The sequence below is a fragment of the Acomys russatus genome, chromosome 9 (genome assembly GCF_903995435.1).
Source record: "Acomys russatus chromosome 9, mAcoRus1.1, whole genome shotgun sequence".
NCBI lineage: Eukaryota > Metazoa > Chordata > Mammalia > Rodentia > Muridae > Acomys > Acomys russatus.
The window spans coordinates 11,626,891-11,651,033 of record NC_067145.1 but is presented as its reverse complement, the minus strand read 5'-3'; positions in this window follow the sequence as shown (position 1 = coordinate 11,651,033).

The window sequence follows — 24,143 nt, the reverse complement described above, 5'->3', positions numbered from 1 at the left end:
CATCACTGATTAGGCCCAGGACAAGAAGTGTATGTATCCTTACACTGAAGTGCACTATTGAACATGACATTGTAACCAACTGAGAAAACACAGTGATGATCTCACACCATACCTTCTACAATGAATTTCTTTTCACCCATAAGGAGCACTCAGTGCTTCTGAGTAAGGTCCCTATAAACTCCAAGAGTAGCAGAAAAACATAATCAAATTTCAACAATCCAGCCATTGGACAGGGCTGTCCAGGCAGTTCTGTTCTTGTATTTATCTGGGGACATGACTGGCATTATCCTGTCAAGAGGTCACATATGCAGTACCCATCTACGAGGGCTATGCACTTTCTCGGACCAAGATTCTGACTGATCAAGGCTACTGCTTTACCATCACCACAGAACAGGAACTTGTCTGTAAGATGAGGGAGAAGCTGCCCTATGTTGTCCTGCGCTTTAAACAATAAATGGCTACTGTTGTACCCTTCTCTATGGACAAGATGTGGAAGCTGCCTGATGGACAGGTGATCACCATCACATTGAGAGAGTTGGATGTCCAGGACACTCTTCTAGCCATCCTTCCTTCTAGCCCGCCTTCCTTGCAGCCCTCCTTCCTTCCAGTCCTTCAGAGGCATGGAGCTCTATGGCATATATGAGAGAACCTTCAACTCCATCATTAAGGGTGATATGGACATCTGCAAGGGCCTGTGTGCCAGTAAAGTGCTGTCTAGTGATACCACTATGTATCCAAGCACTGCAGCCAGCACACAGAAGATAACCATAGGCCTAGTACCCAATGCAATGAAGACTAAGAGTATTGTTCCCTCTGAGCACACATGCTCAAACTGGATTTGTGGCTTTATCCTGGCCTCACTGTCCATTGTCTACTAGACGCTGATCAGCTAGCAGCAGTATGACAATGAGAACTCCCCATTGTCCTCTGACAATGTTTTAGATGGACTTGAGCACGTTCTAGATGTCTCCTGCACAAGCTGATTCTGAAGTATCAATTAGCCTGCCAAATGTATACACCCCATGATTGCCTCTTGAAAATGGAATAAATATTTTAAAAAGAAAATTACATTTAAGCTTATATCTTATATCAGCTCTGGATAGAAGAAACTATAGGTGATTTTTTCTTACCTTGTATTGAAGTTAGCTGTTCCCTGGGTATATGTTTAATACCCTACACATACCTTTTGTCCTTTTTTCAATTATTTGTTTATTTAATATAGTTTATTCATCTTACATCCCAACTGTTATGCCCTCACTTGTATCTTCTCATTCTCAACCTCCCTGTCTCTACTACCTTATTCCCCTCACCTAGATCCCTGACAGAGGGGCCCTCTTCCCCTACCTTCTGAGCATCATCTGGATATCATCTGGATAACCTACATCCCCTTCCTCTCTGTGCTCACAGGACTTCCCTGCCAAGAGGAAGTGTTCAAATCTCAGGCAATGGAAGTAATGTTAGAGGAAGTCCCTGCTCCCCTGACAACCTTGGAGAATGATTTGTCATTGGCTATCACTGAACATGGGGTCTAAGTTATCTCTATGCATTGTCTTTGGTTGATGCACCTGTTTATGCAACCCCATCTGATTCTGTTGACAGTGTCCTTTGTTTTACATTTGCTTTTCAGTTTCATGAAGTTCCATTTATTAATTGCTGATCCTAGAGCCTGAGATATTGGTGTTATGTTCAGGAAGTTTTCTCTTGTGCCAATGAGTTCAAGGCTTTCCCCCATTTTTTTCTTCTAACAGATTTAGTGTTATGTTCAGGTCTTTAAGCAACTAGGAGTTGAGTTTTGTGCAGAGTGATAAATATGGATCTATTTGTATTTTCCTACATATAGACATCCACTTAGACCAGAACTTTATTGTTGAAGATGTTCTCTTTTTTTTGTTGTTGTTGTATGGTTTTGGCTTCTTTGTAAAAAATCAAGTGTCCATAGGTGTGGGAGTTTATTACTAGGTCTTCAATTGAATCCCATTGATGATACATAGAGCACAGGTGTCATTGGCAGTCAGATGAGCAGCCAAACTTTGGAGAGTTCCCACCAGTCTACAAGGACTTGAGAACTTTCTATGGATTGAATGAGTAACTTGAGGTCAGATCCACCTGAGTTCCAGGTGATGGGGTTTCCTCTGGGCTAGAAGATGCAGATACTGATTTTGTTTTTGTTTTTGTTTTTCCCCCTATTCAGTCTGAGACACAGAGTGTAGATGGGGTGGGCATTTGTCCGGCATATGGCCAGACCTTAGGGTCTTCACCAGTACCTATGTAGGTGAAGGACTTTACTTGGAGTGACCAGGCAAGCAGAGGTCAGATCCACCTGTGTTCCAGACCATGGGTTCTCTTTGGGGCTAGACGACCCAGACACTGGTGTTTTGTGGGCTACAGTTCAGTCTGATAACTACAGCACAGGTGTCTTGCAAAGGAAGGCAGGCAAGCAGCTAAACTTTGGAGACTGACCATAAGCCTGCAGGGATCCAGGAATTTTTCCATTGATTAGCTGGGTGGCATGGCACTAGACCCACCCATGCTCCTAACAGTGTGGACCCCTCTCACCTGGAAAACACTAGCACTGGTATTTTTGTAGATCTTAGTTTGGTCCTTAGGTTGCTCTACAGACACTGCTCTCCTCTTGATCAAACACAGTGTGTGATTGGCACTGCCATATTTGATCTCTCCCACATGGGGCACCACCATCTTTGTTCTCTTCCCCATGCATATCTTAACTTAGTTCTTAGTCCATGTATCTGGAACACGTGGAGGTTGAGGAGAGCACTCTATGCAAGAGAAACCCTGAGCCTGGAAGATCTGTGTGATGACTGCACAGTAACTTGTGGAAGGCATGAACTGACATCTGACTGTTCAAAAGACTTTTTTAGGCTGACAAGAGTTCCAAATCCAGCTAACACTTTCTTCTTCTTAGATGGTCAGGATGGGAAAGTCCAAGCCTTGTAACTCTTATTTCATTCTGGTCTTTTCCTTCTGACCTCTCTGGGTTGTTACTTGCCTTGAGTAAAAAATGTTTACATTGACACCTGTATATACAATCTTTATGTAAGGTTTATTTTTTGTTGTTGTTGTTTGTTTGTTTGTCTGTTTGTTTTAATCAGTTTGTTAAGAAATAACAAATTCTGATTTTTCTACTGTTCAGTGAGAACTGGGCCCCAGCAATAAGACTTTGTGTAAAGTAACGAAAAACTGCTGAGGAAAATTAAAGAGATTGATAGTGAGAATTCTCAATGTATAGAGACTTTGGATCATGATGATTACTAAAATATGACATTTTAATTAGAAAATTAGTAAGGACGCTACTTTCAAATTAGGAATTATAATGTATATATATATATATATTTAGATCATACTAAATCATAACTAATAATACTATTAACACTAATATTCTTGTATTTTTATTGATTTATATATTTAAGTATAATATACTAAACAATATAGGTGAAGAAAATAGATGAAGCATATTTGGTAAATTACAGTTGTATTCAGAGTGATAAAGGCCCCATTTTGCATATGATTGAATTTATTTCTGGTAAAAGTTTTAAAATAAATATACTTACCAACATTAATTTATATATTGTGATATAGCATTAAGCCACCAAAATATGATTATGTAAATGTTATAAAATGGGCTCCCTTTAGACTTCCCATTTTCTTCCCAGAGCTTAGGTCTTACTGGAAATGTCTTTTACAAACCCCAGTGACCAGGCATTCCTAGTTTCCTTCTTCCCACATACATTTCTTTATAAGTGTTTCTCTAGACATATCTAAGCTTTTCTAGTTTATATACCCATCATGTTCTTCCTCCTCTTTACTTATACCTACATTGTCTTTCTTTGTCAGAAGAGGATCTACAGCAATAAAACAAAGGGATAATTAAAACAATAGGGATTGAAAACAGCATGATAGAGCTAGAAATGGTTAATGGAGCTCAAACTTCTTATTTTCAATTTACTTTATACACTTGGTAAACTGTTGGAATCAGACTATGCTATATATGGGAAAGATCCTATTCCTGAAAATTTTCATTGTGTTATAATCTAATAATTAAGTATTTAGAGTATTTTTACTCAAATGTGCCTTATTACTTGCCTTATTTCTACTAAAGACTATATAATAATCATAACCTTTATGATTCTCCAGTGAAGCAAAAGTTCCTAGTAGTATTTGTATTGGAAAAAAGTTTAATACTCAGATTTGTAATTGACTAGCAGGTCATTTTTGACACAAAAAAAAATAATATTCTTTCTTAAAATTGAAATAAATTATTTTAAGCAAATTTTTCTGGGTATAATACAGAAATTTTCATTAATCACAAATCAACATCTATTAAAATTTCAAGAGAATTGGAAGATTATTGGTGAGGAAATTGTTATGTGTTATTCTAAAGGACACCTTTGATTCAGATTTATTTTGTTGTGGCAAAATATGCAATTGATTGTTCACAGAAAAAACTCCTGAAATAATTAAATTGCAAGATGAAAGATGAATAGTCTTATTAGCACTATTATAATTTTGGATTGCTACCATGACTTAAATAGATTTTAAGGGAATTATTTTGGTCCTGGATTATCAACCTGGAACTGAATATCAGAAACATATTTTTTAAATGGGTGAGAGGTATAAAGAATAAGGTGGAACATTTTGGTAGATAATAACAATGCCCATGAAAAACGTATTCATGAATAAAAAGTTTTGTTTTAAATATAAACCTTGCTATTTCATTTATATTATTCTGTAAGGCATTAAAAAGCCAATGGCTTTTTCATTGAGAATACAGTTTTTATATGATATATGATATATTATTTTAAATTCTTATTGAAAATAGATTCTTCATTCAGACAATACTCTTGGTAACATTATCTCAAGGACAATTTCTTATGTTAAAAATGCAATGCTGAAATGTAAATTAATATGTATCTGTATTATAAATCAAATTAGTATATTTTACTAATTTCTATATATGTATTAAAGTCATTGGAATCATAAAAAAAAAGCCAATGGCCATAGATACTTAATTCAAAGTACTTCCAATTTTTTATGAGGTGAATTTTATTCACTTGCTCCTTTTAAAATGCATACAACACCCCTCTAAGCTCTCTGATAAATCCAGAAACTTGGAAACATAAAAGCAAACAGGGATCAAATCAACTCAACTGGTTCTATTAGAGCCAAATACTCTTACATATTAATCTAAGGTGCAGTGTGATTACTTATAGTACATAATTATAGAGCACTTTAATTTTTTCTTTAATTTTAACACATAATGAATTGTTATAGTAACATAACCCCAATGATAAAAGTAATGGCTCTGATGTATCTTTGTTTGCCTTTTCAATACTCTCTATAAAAAGCTTAGAATTCATTTGTATGGGAGAACCTGCAGAGGAACTGCTTACTGCCAAGTGAAGACACCACTACAGGAAGAAGCTCCTTGTGGAGGGACCTCTTTCCACAGGGTGACACTGAAATAGTGGAGACGGGTGGGTAGTGCAGTCATTTTTTTTGCTTCCATTATCCAAACTTTGGTCAATTAACATTTCACATTTCTGTTTCCAAGTTCTCATCTGCAGCTCACTTATTCTCCAATTATCAGTAGCTTATTCGTAGATGAATTCTCACTTATTCGTACCTGAACTATGAAATCCAAATTAGGAAAATCTCCTAATAATACATAAAACCTTCATTTTTTGATATAAGTGTCTTGCCATCATGTTTTTTTTTTGAAAAGCATATACATTTAAAGAAATATTTTAAAGGAACAATTGGAATAATTTTGTCTCTGTGCCTATTCATCATGCGGCTTGGTACCTGCAGTTCCATTTTCAAACTCTCCCTCCAGACAAAGATCCTGTTCTTTTCACTAGTACAAGCTTGTGTCATGTACTAGCTTGTACAGTTTTGTGAAAGAACGTTTTAGGTACGAAACCCTCCAAAAGCTGTAGTTAGCTGAGCATCAGAGTTTGTTGTTAAAGCACGGCCCAGCTTCCTGCCCTGCCTTTGCTTCCTAATCCACTTGGATGTACTTTCAGTATCTCAGCTAATTGTTGACTCTATTCCTTCCTACTGCAGTGAGCTGTACCCTCAGACAGTGAACCCTTACTTTTTCAGTTGCTTCTAGTCATGTATTTGTTAGCAAAATAGGAAAAGTAACTAACACAAAAAAATTAATTCATAATAAGGTCTGTTTTTCACCACACAAAATTCTCAAAACCATCAAGTAAAGGGATAGTCCTATGGAAAATATATTTAAAAGGACTTCATACAGATCTCATGATATTACTGTATCTTTAAAGTACCAATTCAGTAAAATTTGATTTTGTAATTATTTCTAGAAAACTACAAAATTTGTATTGTTGTATTATTGCCAATCATAAGCCACTATATATATTATATATAACTATATGTAGTTATATAGTTATATTTAACTATATATAAAACTATATATATTTATATATAACTAAGAAAAATAACTAAATACTATTATTGCTTTAAAATATACACCTAAATATTTTCAAATACATAGATGGAAGTTTTGTAGCATTGAAAAAAATTAAGAATCTTAAGTGAAATACAAATTATAAGATTATTTAAGAAGCTAACATTTAAAATTAAAATAAATTATGTAATGTTTTAATACTATTATAATTATTCTTACAGATTTAAATTAGTAGAACATTTTGGAAATAGCATAAGAAATACATCTTTGTTAGTGTTCTCAATTTTAATAAAAAACAATATGCTAAATTTAAAATGTATTAACACAATGGATATAATTTCTGGTTTCAAGATAAAAAATGATTATATATTATTGTTTTGTATTGTGGTCTTTTATAAGCAAGCACAACAGATTCATTTTGTAAAGCTTAATACCACAACCAATTACTTTGCCTACATTACTGGAGATGGATACAGTGGATCTGGTGTTGATGATCTTATTACACATCTTGCGGAGAGAATGTAGTTGAGTTAGTATTGTGCTTGCACAGCATGCACCAAGTCCTAGGTTTTGCCCACAATACCACACAAACTATGCATGATGTATACCTTTCATCTCAGCATTTCAGAGACAGAGGCAGAGAGACAGGAAGTCCAAGATCATCCTCAGTATTGTAGCATGTTTGAAGCCAACCTGAGTAACATGAAGCTCTGTATCAAAAATAACAAGAAAAGAACTATCAGACCTTCAGGAAAGAGACCTGGCCCATAGCCACAACTCTGTAATTTGCATTACAGTAGAAATACTGTCTTTTTCTCCATTACAACTTTTCATTTTCACATTCTAGGATTTTAGTTAACTGTGGAAAAGATAGTATTTGATACATTATATGAGATATGTAATGTTTGTCTAACTATCATTTGAGTATTTCAATGTTTGAACATGAGATAGTTAAAATATCTGTTACAAAAATTTTATCTACCCTAAGAATTAATTTAGTTATCTCATATATAAGGTAAAATGAAGTTGTAAAAAGAGAAAAAGCATGTATTTACAAAACTAGAGATGATAAAATAGTCAAATAAAAAATATAGAGAAAATTGATTAAATTCTTAGGCAAGTTATGAATAAATAAAATAATATGGATTCATTATTCATTGAATATCAAATGTCAATTTTTATTTTACGTTCAATCCTACTGAATGTCGTATGAATTACTGAGTATTATTTATCTTTTATAAATTGAGGGCCTTGCTTAGTGAAGTCATATGACTGGTCCAAAGGCTTGTACACCTGAGGTAGGAGAGTTAAATTTGGAAATCCACGGTACTTCCACCACCTTACCAACATATTTTCATGATAAAATTTACTAGTGTAGTAAACAGAGTGAGTGCTGACAAAAAGAAATGGAGGAGAGCACTACAGCCACCTGGCTCTTCATATTTTAATAATAAAACATGGATTTTTTTGATAAAGATGTAATATTAGAGTGAGATTGATTATATGCCAAGAACAAATCCCATAAAAGGTAGAATTAAAGGAAGGCAAGACCATAGCACTCTTATGGATCGTAGTTTTATCTCTTTATTTTGTTTATTTCTTAGGCAGTTTCAAGTATGTACCTTCAAATTCCTCATGCAGTTGGGCAGCTAGGTGTATTGCATCAATATTTCTCTGACCATGGAGATCAGTTATTCACAAGGCTAAGTCCTAAGTGGTTTCTAAACACTGAGCCCTACAAAAGTTCCAAAGACACTAAGGCAGGTTTTAGAAAGTCCCACTACATAGTCTGGACAGCTTATCTACCAATGGTAGCACATGTTTTTAACCCTTGTATTAAGACCCAGAGATAGGTGGATCTCTGAGTTTGAGGACAGCTTGGTCTACAAAGTGATTCCTAGGACAGCAGGGGCTACACAGACAAACAAAATCCTGAGCAAAACAAACAAACAACAAGTTTAAATATCTGAAGAGCTTGTCTAAGAGAAAAAAGATTAGGGTTTGCAGAAAGAGTCTTAATGGATAAACAAAAACTGTTGACTCAGGAAGTTAATTTTCTTCCTTCTCAAGTCTCTGATGAGGTTGAGGACCAGATAGTTTAGTTTTAAAATTGAGCTTAGTTGAATTATTACCCTCAGTTGTTGTAGCTTAAAACTGTTACCAAAGCTTAGCTTGAAAGTCTTTTTGTAAGATTTTACCTTTTATCAAGTTCAATTTCTTGTCTCACATCTTAAATAGGATTATATAGCTGTAGTCATATTATACATTCTATTTACAGAAATTTATCTAATATTTAACTATGGATTTATTACCAAATTATATTTTGTATAATTAGTAGCAGTACATGAATAAAGAGAAAAGTATCTGCAAAATTTATATCTAAGGCTTATGTTTCAATTCATCAGGTTCATGTCTGGAGAAATCTTTCAGCATGAAAGAATTCATGTGGAAGGAATATGGGGACCTGAGTTGGAAGCACAGTACCACATATAACCATGTGTGACCACATATATACCAGAAAAAAGCAGAGACAAGGGGACCAAGAGTGTATTCTGTCCAGCAGCAGAACTATGGGTCAGTGAAGGAGAACTTCTTTCTAGGGAAAAAGAGTGAGTATGGTAGAGCAAATACTTAGTATCCTCCTCTGGCTTCTGTACATGCATGTATACGCTTGTATACATAAACCAAACACACACCACACACACACACACACACACACACACACACACACACACACACACATACACAAAAGTGAAATAAAAATAATAAAATTTGACCATGTTTGTGGAGCTCAACTGTAACTCTGTGACTTTGATGTTTAGCTTAGTTTTGTATTTTATACAAAAATACCAACACTTAGTAGATATACTCACACAGCATTGACTTTAATGTCATCATAATGCAACATGGAGTTTCTAATTAAAGGAAAGGAATTAAGGTAGAGGCTGACCAGGTGAGACGGCTCAGTGGGTAAAGGCGCTTGCTAACAACTTTACAGCATGAGTTAGGTCTCCAGGATTCACATGATGGAAAAAGAGAAATGACCCTTAGAAGTTATATTCTGGCCTCCTTACATACCTACCCACTGAACATATACAGCACACACACACACACACACACACACACACAGTGAATTTTTAAAAGGTACAGGGTTTTATGGGTTGATGGTTTTCATAAACAAAACACATTGAGATTTGTTTTTTTTTTTTTTTTTTTACTGTATCTTCTTATTTGATAATATTGGTAAAGATTACAACAATCTAGTTTCAGAACTTTTCCATCACCACCAGAGAATATCTATGCCCTTAGTCATCCCTCTCAGATTTTCTGTTCTGCCTCTTGCAACTACTAACTTTTCTCATTCTATTGATTGGCCTATTGTAGACAGTTCATGTAAATGATTTTGTTATTATTATTAATCCTTCCTTTCATAATGCAAGTCATTGTTGAAGAATACTTTCAATAGAAGCTAATGAAAATCACTGCACAAAAGCAACTTAGTACATTTTTGACATTTTACAATTACTGGTATATACCTAAAAGAACACTATTTTTTTTTTTTAATCAGAAGTACAAGGCAAGTATATTACTACAAATGTAACAAACAGTAAAGGATAGCATTGCAAAGAAATAAGAGGCCATTTTGAGTGATTGCTAAACCTTTTTAGAAGATCCTTCAGGAGCAGTTACTGTTTTATTCCTTCGGTAATACTTTGTGGTTCACATATGCATCTCTATATAAGCCTCTAATACATTAATTTAAAGTTAAACATTCTGTCCCAAGCCCTTTACTTAACACAGCAGGAATGAATTAACATATATTTCAATATTCTTCAACACTTAGTCCCAGTTTCCTCCAAATTAAGCTGCTTTCCCTAAATATTGCCTAATCCTGTGGTAATTTGATTTCAAGTTTTCATTTCAATTATATGCATTAGTACCACTGAAATTAATCTCAATACAGCATTTCAAAATAATTAGAAAAGAAGTGGGTTGAGAGTAGCACAAAGCACACACCAAAATTATGTGGCTACCTAACAAGTGAAATAATTATAGTTTAAGAAGGTAACGAAAGCTTAATGTATAGTCCATTTCAAAAGTGGGCTATTTTATATTGCAAAATAAATCACTCATTGATTTAGTCTTTGAGTTTTTTGCGAGAAATTTGTTTCCTTATGTCCCATGCTCTTAGAGGCCCACTGTGTGTTTTGTATTCCTGAAGTTAGTTATGCATTAACTACAAAGGACCTATTCTGCAATTAAGGTAAAACAACTAGGTGAAGGTATTTTATGTCTAGTCATAACTCTAATAACATTGGCCATCTGGTGGCATTTGATGTCTATTCAACCTTTTGTTTCTAAGACACCATGTAATCATTTCCACATTGTTATTCTTAATATAACATGAACATGATAGGAATATTAAATAATGTCTATGTAATTGTTCAAGTGTCATTTTACTTCTGCGACAAGCAACTTAGGGAACAATTGAGTTTATTTCTCATTGCAGTTCCAGGGCATAGTTCACTCATCTGAGAATTCAAGATTATTCTAAGGTTGATTCTGCGAAGGTCCCTTGCTGTAATGAAATCCCAGAATTATGATCTTAAGAGAGCTATTTGCCTCATGCATACAATCAAGAGCAGTGAGTTCTTGCTTCTGACTAGTTTTCTTCTCTCTTATACTGTTCGGTTTCTCTACCTGAGGAATGATGATGCCCACAATGTACTGGGTATTACTGCATTGATCAACTGTCAAGATATTGCACAGTAGCATGATTAGTCTTTGCCAGCATAATACAACCTCAACTTACCTTTGAAGTGGGTATCTTTAATGAGAAATTGCCTCCAAAAACTGACACATGACATGTCTATGGTTCCTTTTCTTGCTAATTGATATAGGAAGTACCAGGCCAATATGTGTGGTGTTCTCTTGGGGCCGGCTGGTGAGCCTGGGTTGTATAAGAATATTAAATGAACAAGGCAAGTGAGCCAGTAAGAGGCATTTTTCTACAGTCTCTGCTTCAGTTTTTGGCCTCCATTCCAGCTTTGAGTACTTGCCTTGGCATCCCATGGCGGTGGGCTGCAACATTCAAGCTGAAGCTAAGGTTTTCTCCTCAAGTTGATTTTTGTCACAGTATTTATCACATGAATAGAAACCCCCAAACTGAGACACTCACTAATGTCCAGATGTTGACCTGATTCAAGGAACTCCTTACTATACCTGTGAACTAGTTATTTTTATATTGCTGTGATAAAACACTGACTGATGTAATTTAGGAAATAAAAAAATTATTTTGGCTTACAGCTATGAAGCGGTAAGAATCCATCATGCCAGAAAATGAAGGCAGTGGGTATTGCATCTGAGACTTCACTCTTGAACGTATAGGAAGCAGAGAAGGAGGGCGGGGCTAGGAATGTCATGAAGCTTTGAATCCTCTAGGCCTTTCTCTAGTAACAACCTTCCTCCCCATGTCTACCAATCCTATACAAAATGTGCAAATATCTAGAAAGCAATCATTGAAAATGCTATAGATACAGAAGAAAATTTCATTCAGTCACAAAAGATTATAACCAGTTGTGATTTCAAGGTGATTTACGCTGTATAATGTTGATAGTTAAACATACGTAGCATAATAACTTTTGAATTTGTTTATTGATTGAATTGTTTATAAGACATTAAATAACTAGAGAGTTATGATATCTTAGAACATTTCTATATGTATATCATTATTTTAAATAAATTGTATTTTATTCATTGAAATTAAGTAACTATAAGGTTTATGTATGCCAGTTACTTGAATCAAAGTCAAACACAAGTCTTAGACAGTCTATTTCTTTAGTTTTCTCAGAACTCTTCTTCAGGGTAAATACCAAATGAGTCCAGATAAATTCAAAACCACTTCACCAGTTCCCCCCATCAATATGAGGACACTGAAATTTTATTTCTAATGCTTTGAGGTTATTTTCAGAACAACATCATAAAACTGCATGTTTGTGTCATACAATATCATGTGTTAGGAATTTCACAGGCAGAGATAGCAATTGGACATGTGGCACTTTGCGGATGATTGGCTCATGAGGATGACATGTTCAGGAACGTTACTTATGACCTGTTAAAACATAATCCTAAAGATGTTCCACTGTATTTCTTCCACTTGAAGTCACTACGCAACATGGCTAACTACAGACCATGAAGCAAGCCCTCCCTATACCCAAATCTTATATTTTCTAGACCATGACACTGTGTAAGAAATAAGTATTTGCTTTTAATATTACCTTACACTTGGTATACTATGAATCAAAATTACAGTTTAATTTATTCAATACTAATAACTCAATGACAGTAGTATAAAATACATTCATATACACAATGAATACATATAACCGAGATAATATTGTTATGATGATTTCAGTGTGTATGTTGTCTTTTGTTATTATTACTCATAAGTAGATTTTTTTACAATGTGATTAATTAGGGACAGTAAGCTGACACTTTCCACCAAGCCTGACATCATAACCCTATTCTGAGACCCACATGGTAGAAGGACACAACTGTCTCAAAGAGATTGTACTCTGACCTTCACATATACATCACAGCATGCATGTACCCATTCAAAATAAATAAATCTAATAAAAATAAATACACTATAAGGAGATAATAAAATTGTGTTTCTAATATTCTTTAATGATACTGACAAATATATAAGAAAATATCATCTGACTGAGTCCAGTATGGTAATGTACTGTACAAGTAAAATAATATTTAAAGATAAACAATTGAAAATGCATTTTCCTATTAATACATCAGTTAGGAAATAATCATTCTCCTTGATACAATAAAACTGATTTATGTAGCACATGCATGTTCTCTCATTTTAATCTCTCTAATTAAATTACCTATCAAAATACCAGCTTGAGTACATTTAAATATGGACTCAAATACATTACTTTTAATTGCATATTAAAATGCTCTGTATGATAATGATTCTATCACATAGACACTGTTGAGGTAAATGAAAAATGTTCGCTTTGTTGCCGAGAATGGACCCGCTTGAATCATCACTCTCATGTGAATTAATTTTTGCATTCTCAGTTTAATAACATGTTGTCATCATATTTCCAAGGAAATGACACACACATTATTTGAATGACAGGACCCATTAATGGATATCAAAATGTTGAGATCAATGGCAAAGCATAAGCCAGACACTTTCATTGCTGCATATGTCAGTCATTAGAAGACATGGAGAGGCTAATTAACAATGACTAGAGTAATTATATATCCAGTGACCTTAATGGAAAAAGACAAACTAGAATGTGTCAAGATAAATACAAAATAGATTTGTTATTTCCACTCATTAATTAAGACTAAAATAGTTAATTTATCATTCTTGCTTATTTTACATATTCTCATGACACTTCCGCTCACAAACATAAATATGCTTATGTCTTTTAACTAGATAGATAAAATAGTCTACTCATCAAAATATAAGGATTATGAATTGACCCAGTAGAAAATAATAGGCAATTTTATGATAATATGATATGAATATTGCATACATGCTAGTAATAAATATTTGCTTATAATATCAAAATATATATTCAATGTTTTTCAAAAATAATGAATCATTGATAGTGGGCAGCACTGAGGAAAGTGAGTCTGCATCCTAATGGATGTGAAGACATAGGACTTTCGCTACACATCAGGACTCTGTGATATAAAACAAAGTGGGAATGTGATTGCAAACATAATGCAAAAGCCTGAATAATGACCCAACCTCCACACTAAGACAACAGAAGACTATTGTACACATCCACTTGGCAGTAGCAAACTCCTGATTCTGTTAAAAACTAGGAAATCAATGTTAAGAAGTTTGAAAATACTCTGAGAAGTAAAAGGTCTAAACACTCTGAGATATGAATCCATTCAGTTAAACACAATTCTTGGAGTAGGAATTTTAAATCAGTGGTATGCTATTGGGAAAAATATTGTAGAAGATTTCAGCCTTCACGTATAGTGTACGTATGAAACATGACTGAAGTTCTTGTTTAGGGTTGGTTCTTCTCTCAAGATCACCCATTGTATTTATGCAAATATTCCAAAATTTGGAACAATCTGATTTCTATATGTCATTGAACTTATATGGCATATAAATTTAAAAGCTTGTACCCTATTTATCTGTCTGAATTCATATACAAACAAACAATTATAAAGTATTTTTCTATAGATGCTATAAATTGCTGACATACTGAATACCCTTTAACAACTACAGTGATATTTATACTGTAGCTCATGTACTTTTTTATATTTTAAAATAGCCTTAGTTAACCTGGGACAGGGCAGACATTAATCCTCTAAACTACTTCCCATAGTGTGGCAGGTGTGAGATACATGCCCCAATTCCATGCCATCTGTTTCTAATAACTTCTTTTAAGCTACCTCCCATCCATAATCCCAAATACTTGCTAATATTCTTCATCTGGGCCAAATCTCCATCCACACTGGTCACATGTTTCTCTTCCATGTAACCCATGGTGGCCTTATTTTCCTTTCTTCTCGGGACCGTTCCTTCTTCTCCTCTTCCCAGGATCTCTTTCTGTCTCTCTGAGCCCAGGAACCTTAACCACACCTATCTCATCTGCTCTGCCCAGGTGGGATGTCTTTTTATTAATTAGCATCAAAATACATCAGACCATCCCACAACAATTCCCCTTTTCTGTCTAAAATAAAAGGTCATTTTTATATGCAATAAGTACAATTATGCAAAACTATAAAAACTAATTATATAAGACATACACATAATGTCTAATCAAAAGTTATTTGACAATCTTGCAGAAAATATTATCTATTTTATCTTGGTGAGTCTAAAGTTTTGAACCTAAATCAATATTTATTAAAATCCAAATCTATCAACCTAAAAGTATTTATCTAGACATAAAAATATCTTCTCCTAGACAGGTTAGACTAATTTTAAAACTATATGGTCTTCAACTCCATCAGACACTTGAGAAGGAATAAACTTAAGTAACTGAGTAGACAGAAAGTCCAGGTTGGCAGCTTCCAAAATGAAAAATTGAGAGAGACAGTTTACTGTCTGACCAGTCACCCAAAACTTTTTAAAGCATTGGAGCACCATCTTCAGCCTTCTGGTCCAGTTTATCTGACAGACATATTTGTAAAGGAGTAACCATTCGTACTTGCTTACCCTGTTTTGGCAGAGCTTGGCCATCAACTCTGCCTGCATCCAAATTTGTCCATTTTAGGCAGAATTTTGTCAGTGGGAGAAAAGAGCACATTTTTATCCTGTGGTTGTTTTGCCACACTTGATGTTATCACCACAAGAGGTTCTTCAGTGCTTATCATCTTCTCTGTGGAGGCTGGGTGCTCAAGAAGTCAACCTGTGTTATTATCAAAATTTTCTTAAATTAATAAAAACATTTTTAAATGCCATATTCTGTAGGTCTCTGAGGTTTTTAAAGGCCATATCTAACTATTTTGCCTTAGATATCTTGGAATCATATCTGTTAAACCTAGCATGTGTATTCCTATATTTTGTTTTTAAAAAAAGACCAAAATGAAACAGACCTGGATGAAAGAGAAACTGCTGAATTTAGTGAGTCTATTTTTACATGAATTCAAACTGCAGAACAAGCAGTTAACTTATATTGCTAATTCCAATTCATGGGAATAGCCCTGAGACTGCCTGAGACATGTGCATCTTGCACACCTAATACATTCATAGTTTTAGGACTGTATAATGCTTTTGAGAAATTATATGTTTTCAGAATAAAAAAACTGGACACTGATGCTGGATCAGACTTGACAGGAATCATTCCTCCAGCATGCTGAGACACTGACATCCTGCATCCTTCACGTTCCAGTCCCAAGTGTTTTTTATTGTTGTTCCTCATCAGAAAAAGACAGCATCAAAGAAGGCTCCTGATGCAAATTGTAGGGTATTCCTAAGTAACCTTTAGAAGTTATTGCTTGAAACTTGTGGTGTTCCATCAACCCAGCACTCAGGAAATAGAGAAAGGAGAATCTCAGTGAATTCAAGGACAGTATGAGATCCATAGTGAGATTCTGTCTCAAAAACAAAACCAAAACAAACAAAACAAAAAACAAACAAACAAAAAACCCACCACCAACACCACTGGTAAGAAAAACCAAAAAGAAGGTACACATAAAAAAGAAAAAGGTTTTCATGAGATGCAGTGAGTGATTACTCCAAAAATAAACATCTAAACCTTGACTTTCCAGGGATCCCAAGATGTAAAGGTATGTGTTTTTCTACTCAAGGCAGGACAGTTATATTCTAACTTATTTTTATCAATGATTCAGGACTGCTTTGAAAAGTTAAATGCTAATATACTACAACATACATAATGCTTTATTTTACAGTAATTACAGAGGAAAACTCTGTCAAGTTACCTATATATACTCTTTAGAACGTAGTTCTGTAACTACTCAGGTGTGAGTGTTTCAGCTGAGGTGTGTATGATCTTCGCCATTTGTCTCTGTGCATGCATACTTTATAGTGTTTGTGAAACAGAATCATCTATAATAAAACACACACGCACACACACACACACATATGTATATATTCATGATATCCATGCAAAATAATAAGCTGCTTTAACCAACTCTCTAAAAACAGACAAATTTTTAAGAAAGCCTTCTTTAGAATCAGCACATGAATATTTACAATGGTTGACTGTCAACTCCCCAGCTAGTTTCTTAAAATAATGGTTTTATTTCAGCTTGATTTATTTACAAAAACATCCAATGATCTGCATCTAAATTTTTACTTTTACTTCAAAAACTGATATTTCTTTGTACCTTCAAAATTAAATGTCTTTCAAGAACAATGTGACCATGCAAACTGACAGCAAATGTTTACATTGATAAGAATAGACCAAGAAAGAGCTTCTTATACGAGCTCCCTAAAGACGTTTTGCTGTGGAGTCATACAATGTGTTCAGTGCTGTAATCATTTTTAGAGTGTTCTATTCCACACAAATTCACAAGATTATTAATTGGAAAAAATATTCACCCTTCTTTCCTAATATAAGCAATGAAATAATTAACATGTAAAAGGAAATTATTAAATATTTGTAGAAAAGCCCCTGGTGGATGGATATTCATAAAACTATACAACACAAATGTGGGAGCCTGTAATTTATTTTGTTCTACATTTTGAATATGATGTCTTCACTTTTGAGGCAAAAGTTATGAAACTGTATTTTTCTTTCTGCCAGTGATGTCATCTAAAAATTCTTTGGGGAGTAGAAAGTCATTTACTACACATTTATTTTAACTATGATTATGTTTCCTTAAGCAAAAATATTCCTTTTATAACATAAAACTATAGCTAAATGTAATTCTAAATTGTTTTCAGTGTTAGCTATGGAATGAAGAGAAGGTATTACAAAGTTATATTTTCATAGACAATTAAAAGCAAAATTTTTATTATTTCTATCATGAACACAACTATAAACTATATTTTCCTGTGCTTTATCAGTTCTTCCCCCTTTTTCCTCTCTCGCTTTCTGTATGTGTGTGTGTGTGTGTGTGTGTGTGTGTGCGTGTTGTTTGTGTCTGCCTCTGTGAGATTAAACTATCAGAGAAGTGTCCTCCTCTTCGATTCTCTGTCTATTCAGTTAAGGCAAGGTTTCTCTAGAAACCTGTAATTTTATTTTCTCAGCAAAATTGGAATGTTGCAAACTCTAGTGAATTTTCTGTCCTCACTCCTCTGCTGTGTGGCTACATGTACATAGAAGACACCCAGTTTGTCATGCAGAATCTGGTAACTGAACTCATGAGGTATAAATTCTTGGTCATACCTACATTTCTTTTTTATCACATGCTACAATTTTGATCTCAGAAACAATCACAGACACTCTTCAAAACTAGTGGTTTTCTGGAACAGAAAAGCATTGTGATAGGAATGGACCAGAAAGAACTATAGACATAAGGATGAGTCACTGAAGCTTTATTTTGTTTTAATTTTGTGGTTATAAGAAAATTATAACTTGTCTTCCAGATTTCATTTTCCCCCTGAAAATTAGCCCATATACCACTCGTAGGTTTTTCCAAATCCATGGCCTCTTTTTTAAAAGTAATATTACATGTGTACATATATGTGCTTTACATATATATTTCTAAATATGATCTGCTCATTCCCTATAATTTTGCAAATATATACATTCTGGGGCTTGTCATTTCATACTATATAAGAAATTATGGGCTTTCTTGGAAAAGACTATATCTTCCACACTCAAAATTCCTTGGTTGCTTGTAGTTCTTTGTACTAGCTCAAAGACTCTTTTCTCTGTCCACTTTTGAAAGTTTATTTATGCCACAGCTCCTCAATTCATGTGTAGGTCATTATGAAGTGTGATTTCATGAGTGTAGCCTCTGACATTACAAAAGTACACAATCTCACAGCAAATCCCAGATCCTTTGTTTCTTACAATTTTCCTGCGTCATATTCCACAATTTTCCCTGAGCTTTGGGTATGTGAAAACATTTTGTTTCTGTTTTTGTTTTTAACATATTTATAGGAACTGAGCTCCTCACTTTGCATTTTGACTGGTTGTGGCTTGTTGTACTGGTCCATTGCCAAGAGAAATGTCACTGGTAAGGGGTGAAGACCACCCTTTTCTGTTATTATATTTATAGTGTTATTAGAAGTCATCCTGGACAAGGAGTTTTTATCATCAAATGTGATAAATTTGGATGAGGTGCTTAGATATTTGAACCAAGAGAAAAATATCAGTGCCTTGGTAGAGATGCAATTTATAGTGAAGTATTCCACTGAGACTACTTGATCTGAATTCTTTTAGGAAAAAGAATGTTAGTCAGAATTCGTTATGGAAGTATGTTCAAATTTCAGGTGTGTCAAGTATTGGAAGTATGTCGAATGGAGATGAATAACTTACAGTTTTCAATGAGTCCTGCTATTCTTAAAATAGTATTTATCTCTGATAGGCATGAGCTCACTTTCTTGTGCATTACCGTATCAGTTTTGTATAGGCCTGAAAGAACTGGTTTATTGTGATTTCGACAACTCTCAGGGCAGCAAAGACAGTTCTAGTTTTTTCAAGTTAACCAGCTGTAGAAGTTTTATTATTTCCAGAAGATGCTGCATAGTTCTAGTAAGAAGTACCATTGACAAGATAAAAATCACTATAGCTATTTCCCCATCCATGCGCATATGTTTGTATACATATGTGTGTATGAAAATGATAAACTGACATAGATGTCAAATGCAAATAAAGTATTAAAATAATAAATGTGATTATAATAACACAAAGTCTGGAGAAAAGCACTCGGTCAGTAGGCTAGCACATTCACGTTTATTTCTTTGTTACTGGAGCTCTGGTAGCAACATGCTCCTTATTATCACTCAAGTGCATATCTAGAATATACGTGAAAAAATAACTACACTTAGGAAAGAAATGGAATTCTTACCGTTGGCCAATGGTAAACATATTTTTCATACATGATCAGATGGCATTAAGAAAATCATTCCTTATCAATTTAATACCACGGCAGCAATTTACACTAGTCTATCTGAAATTGGAGAAGTGTTTTCTGAATGGCGATTTCTATCTGAAAATGTGATTTGCCTAGAGTAAAGTGTTATAGCTATGAATTCATTACATCAATTTGCCTTCAAACCTATGCATCAAATCCCTTTTTGATAGGCAGTTCGGTTACATGACTTCTATTTCCTGTTAGGAACATATAGTATGTATGAAATATCTGCTTTTCTTCCGGCCTGCTTCCGACTGCTCATTAGGAGTTTGCACTTTATGCATTCCCACTTGGATCTGTGTGGAGACAAGCACGCCTGCTTTCAATTGAAAGCAATTACTTAGATTCTGTTTGGTTTTGCTAAGAACATTTTACTGCTAAACCTTTTTCTATATTTGGACCTTTGAAAGCTACTCACCCTAACCTTCCAACGAGAACTTCTTTAACGTCTAACTGAGAAGTAAATTTAGAGGAGTATTACACTAATTATGTTGACAACTGCACTAGAAATCAATAGATTAATTCAATTCTCATGCACTAGCATAATAAGTATGTCTTACGGAAAGTAAAACTATGAAAGAAGATATTAAATGTACCAGGAATAGATAATTGACTATTACTAATTTTACTTTATTTTCAATTAACATTTGTACTGTCCTGGAATATCCATTGATACTGTGTCAATTTTGTTATTTTTTTGAAGATATGTTTATTCATATTTTGATTTTTATGGGTACATGTGAATACCTCCATATATTTACTTATATTATTCTAATATGCAATACTAGGTATTAGTGAAACCCCTTAACTGGACTTACATGTGGTTGTGAGATCCCGTGTATGAACAGAGAACAAAAAATCATTAAGGCCATAGAAGTCCTCCTGATACCTGAGTCATGCCTCTAGTCTCAAAGCATGTTGTATTTATGCATAATAACATCAAGTTAACTGCAAATCTTAAGTTCCAAGTACTATCCCCTGAAACTTAAACTGACATATAAAATTTTGTTATATAAAAACAAGCTGCTTTAATAGCTTTCTTTTCTGATTTTAAGATTCTGGGATAATGTGAACCAAGCCAATATATATATAGCACTTATGAATCAGACATTTTTAGTGGCATAGAAAAGCCAGTGTGTTATTTGAAAATAAATCTTTGATTATAATATTATTTCATAGTTAACCTACAAAGAGGCATGTGAACTTTCTAAGCAGAACTATTATCTCAACTCTTTATAATTGCTAAATTTTGTCTATACCTTTTTGTAACTTCAGGTACCATAATGGTGTAAGTATTTAAAAACCCAATTTTACGCTGATCATTTGCACCAGAAATCATCACGAACATTATAAAAAATACATGCACATTCCTTAGGGAAAAATTACTTTAAAAATCTCCTTTCTAGGAGATCCAACATGGTGGCAAGCAGAGTGGATGGTGTTTGGAAGCTCCAGTGAACAATTCAGGGAATTGCACAGATTTCTGAGCCAGGAACACCGAGGTACTCACACCATGGCAGCAGAAGTGCTCCATGGTTTGGAGGGACCAGGGTGCAGAGGACCTGCATGCCCCTGTACATGGGAGGAGTGTGGATTTTCTCCGATCAGAGCAGCAGTGGCACCAGAGGCACCAGCATCAGCAACAGCGGCGGCTGAGGTTTGCAGCTCAGAGCCTTCCGGTGGAGGAGATTGGTGTGGTGGCCAGTGGGAGTTGCTGTGGGAGAGGGGACTCTGGACAGGATTTGGGTCACGTGGTACCTTGAGACCAAAACTGGACTTGACAGACAGTTCAGCCCCAGAGTCCAGGGTTCAGCTCTGTGCGCAGTGCTGTGGAGACAGGCTCAGTTCAGCAAGCAATTCTGCCCGAGGCACTAGCTCAGTGCAGCTGCAGTTCTCCTGCTGTGATGCAGGAAGGGCAGAGCACTCAGTTCCACCGGAGGCACTAGTTCAGCTCAGCGAGCAGTTCTGCCCTAGACACTAGCTCAGCTCAGCGGACAGTTCTGGGGTATTGACGCAGGCTGAGGTCAGTACGCAGATTCAGCACAGAGGCCCTAGCTGGACTTGCCAGGCAGATTGGGCCCAGAGACTCTATCTGAGCTGTGAGCACAGGCTCAGCGGCCCTAAGACTCTGGCTGGACTACCCACGCAGTTTAGGCCCGGAGTCCCGGGCTGATCTCAGCACGCAGTGTGAGTCTAGAGTCCCTGGCTGAGCTCGGTGCACAAATCCGCCCCCGAGACTCTGGTGGAGCTCGGCGTACAGTTGGGAGCCTGAGTCCCTAACTGTGCTTGGCAGACAGATTGGGCCCAGACACTCTAGCTGAGCTTTTGGCACAGTCCCGGCTCTAAGACTCTGGTTGGACATAGTGTGCAGTTTGAATCAAGAATTCCTGGCTGAGCTTGGTGGACAGTTCAGGCCCTGAGTCAGTAACTGACCACAGCATGCACTTTGGGCCAAAAGCCCCTAGCTGAGCTTGGTGCGCAGTCAAAGCCCAAAAATTCTGGCTGGACCCTGTGTGCATTTTGGGCCCAGAATCCCTAGCTGAATTTAGCAGAGGGTTCAAGCCCTGAGAATCTAGTTGAGCTCAATGCATGGTTCAGGCCCAGTATCCCTGGCTGGATTTGGCAGGGGACCCAGGAGGCTGTGGATACCTTGGCCTGACCCAAGGCTCATTCAGAGACCCAGAACAATTGCAGGACCCACAGCACAGGGGAGCTGAGAATCACTGGATGTGAGAGCTCAAAACGACAGGGCTAACCTACTGCCATCCACACCAGTGAAGCATCAGAGCTTCCAGCCTATGGAAATCATGAGAAAACAAGTGAATCTATCATCAGACTCCCTCCATCCAACTCTGGAAGCTACCCAACAAAAACAAAGACGGCAAGATGTCTAAAGGACAGCGTAAAAGCATACGCAAAAAACCCCAAAACAGCTATCCAACAGAAAACAACCCAGAGAACTCAAAAACAATGGAAACACAAGAAAATGACCTCAAATCCTTGATAATGAGGATGATAATGGAGGAAACAAATAAAATTTGTAATCAAATGCAGGAAAAGGCAGACAAACAGGTGAGAGACATAAAAGAAGCACATAGAGTGGAACTGGAAAAATTTCAGGAAAATGCAAACAACCAGATGAAAGAAATGAATGAAACGGTTCAAGCTCTGAAGACTTATAAAGTGGCAATGGAAGAAATTCAGGATTATACAAAAAATCAGATGAAAGAAATCAAAAAATCAGTTCAAAATCTGAAGATGAAAATGGATTCAATAATAAACACACAGACAGAAGAAAAACGAGAATGTGAGACCTCAGAGAAGAGGGCGAGCAATACAGAGGTGAGCTTTTCTAACAGAATCCAAGAGTTGGAAGAACGAATCTCAGGTCTAGAAGATACAATCACAGATCTTGAAGCAACTATTAAAGAAAATGCCAAATCTGGGACAGTCCTAACACAAAACATCCGAGAGATTAAGGACACCATGAAAAGAAGAAATCTAAGGATAATAGGCATTGAAGAAAGAGAAGATATCAGACTCCAAGGCCCAGAAACTATTCTCAACAAAATCATAGAAGAAAATTTACCCAATCTAAAGAAAGAGATGCCTATAAACGTAAAAGAGGCCTACCGAACACCAAATAGAATTGACTAGAAAAGAAAAACTGCCCATCACATAATAATCAAAACACAAAACATACAGAGCAAAGAAAAAATATTAAAAGCTGCAAGGGAAAAGGGCAAAATAACATTTAAGGGCAAACCTATCAGAATTACACCCGACTTCTCAGCAGAGACCATAAAAGCCAGAAGGATCTGGACAGAGATCCTGCAAAACCTAAGAGACCACAGATACCAGGCCAGACTACTTTACCCAGCAAAACTATCAATAACCATTGATGGAGAAAACAAAATATTCCATGACAAAAAAAAAAATTCAAACAGTACCTATCCACAAATCCAGCTTTACAGAAGGTATTAGAAGGAAAACTCCATCCCAAAGGGTCAAGCTACAACCAAAGCTACTCAGGAAATAGATAACTATCTCATGGCAAAAACACAACTACACAAACGCTCGACTGGAAACAACATCAAAATTAAGGCTCTTAACAGTCACTGGTCATTAATACCTCTCAACATCAATGGTCTCA